The sequence below is a fragment of the Dipodomys ordii genome, unplaced genomic scaffold (genome assembly GCF_000151885.1).
Source record: "Dipodomys ordii isolate 6190 unplaced genomic scaffold, Dord_2.0 Scaffold32, whole genome shotgun sequence".
Lineage (NCBI taxonomy): Eukaryota > Metazoa > Chordata > Mammalia > Rodentia > Heteromyidae > Dipodomys > Dipodomys ordii.
The window spans coordinates 16,399,830-16,401,161 of NW_012267248.1; the positions used below are offsets into that span (position 1 = coordinate 16,399,830).

At 40.2% G+C, this 1,332-nt stretch overlaps 1 protein-coding gene across 1 annotated transcript in view; it reads left to right on the plus strand.

The window, feature by feature from the left end:
* Positions 1 to 1,332, plus strand: part of Mdn1 (MDN1, midasin homolog (yeast)) — a 161,743-nt gene that overhangs the window by 86,797 nt on the left and 73,614 nt on the right.

A 1,332-nucleotide genomic window follows, 5' to 3' on the forward strand; every position in this document is an offset into this window, starting at 1 on the left:
AGAGATGCACAGGCATGCTAGCTTGTTTGTAAGAAAGGCTTTGCCATATTTTTCTCAGCATGTCCTTGAATTACAATTTTTCTGATCCCTGCATACCAAGTAGCTAGGATCACAGGCATAAGCCACTACACCTGGCCTTTATTTTCATCTTTCAGGATTGCTTTTAATTAAGTTTTTTATTTGGGCACCTAGTTTGGCATAGGCTTACTTCTCTAGGGTAGGGGTGAGAAATGTCTAGCCTGTAGATCATCTTAGGCCTGAGCAATCATCTGGTATGTGCATTCTCCAAGGTCTGTCTTTGTCTGGTAGGAAATGGAATGATTCTTGGTCTTATTCAGCTTACATTTCCCCAGCAATTGCCCTTTCCTTAAAAATTTTTGTTCATCTTTGTAGAGCTTCATCTTTTATGTGTACATTCATATTTTCACTTGGCCAAAGGTCAATACCCTTATCCACATTATTGGTGCTCTGAGTAACTTGCCTCATCTTGCCTTCAATTCAGTGAGACCTCTGTAATCTCTCTGGGGTTATCCCCTCCCTGGTTTGCAGTAAGAAATTGCCTGGCACCAATGTCTCATGCTGTAATCCTAACTACTCAAAAGGCTGAGATCTGAGGATGGTGGTTCCAGGTTGAAAGCCAGGGAATTAAAGGATTTTCTCTGTTTTGTTTTTCCCTCTACTTTCAGGCCATACAGGCCCATGCTGCCATATGTCTAAAAACAGTTGTTTGGTACATTTCTTCCAGTATTCTAGGGATTAGCAGTGGAAGATTAAGCCTTAGTACTCCTGATTCAAAAGAATCTCACATGTTACTTCGTTATATTAAAGAAAGTTCATAAGCCAATTCTCAACAAAAAAATGTACAGTTGAAATATTTTCAATGAAGGGCTGTATAAAGTATTTGGCAAATACTTTTTTTAAGTCAGTTGTGGGGCCTGAACTGGGCCTGGGCACTGTCCCTCATCTCTTCAGCTCAAGGCTAGCGCACTACCATTTGAGCCGCAACACCACTTCTGGCCTTTTTTTTTTTTTTTCTGCTTATGTGGTGCTAAGGAATCAAACCCAGGGCCTCATGCATGCAAGGCAAGCACTGTGCCACTGAGCCATCTTCCCAGCCCCATTGGCAAATACTTTTAATCATACCTATGGTATAATCATTCAAAAGCCAGTTCAGTTCAATGACATTCATTGTACTTTGCCCTTTCATATGGTAATAGATGTTGTACTGAATACGTAACCTTATCCTCTTCCTGCTGGTAGTGTCTCATTTGAAAAATTATATTAGAAAAAATACTTGCTTTCTTCATCACCAAGGGGAAATTTTTGAGTATG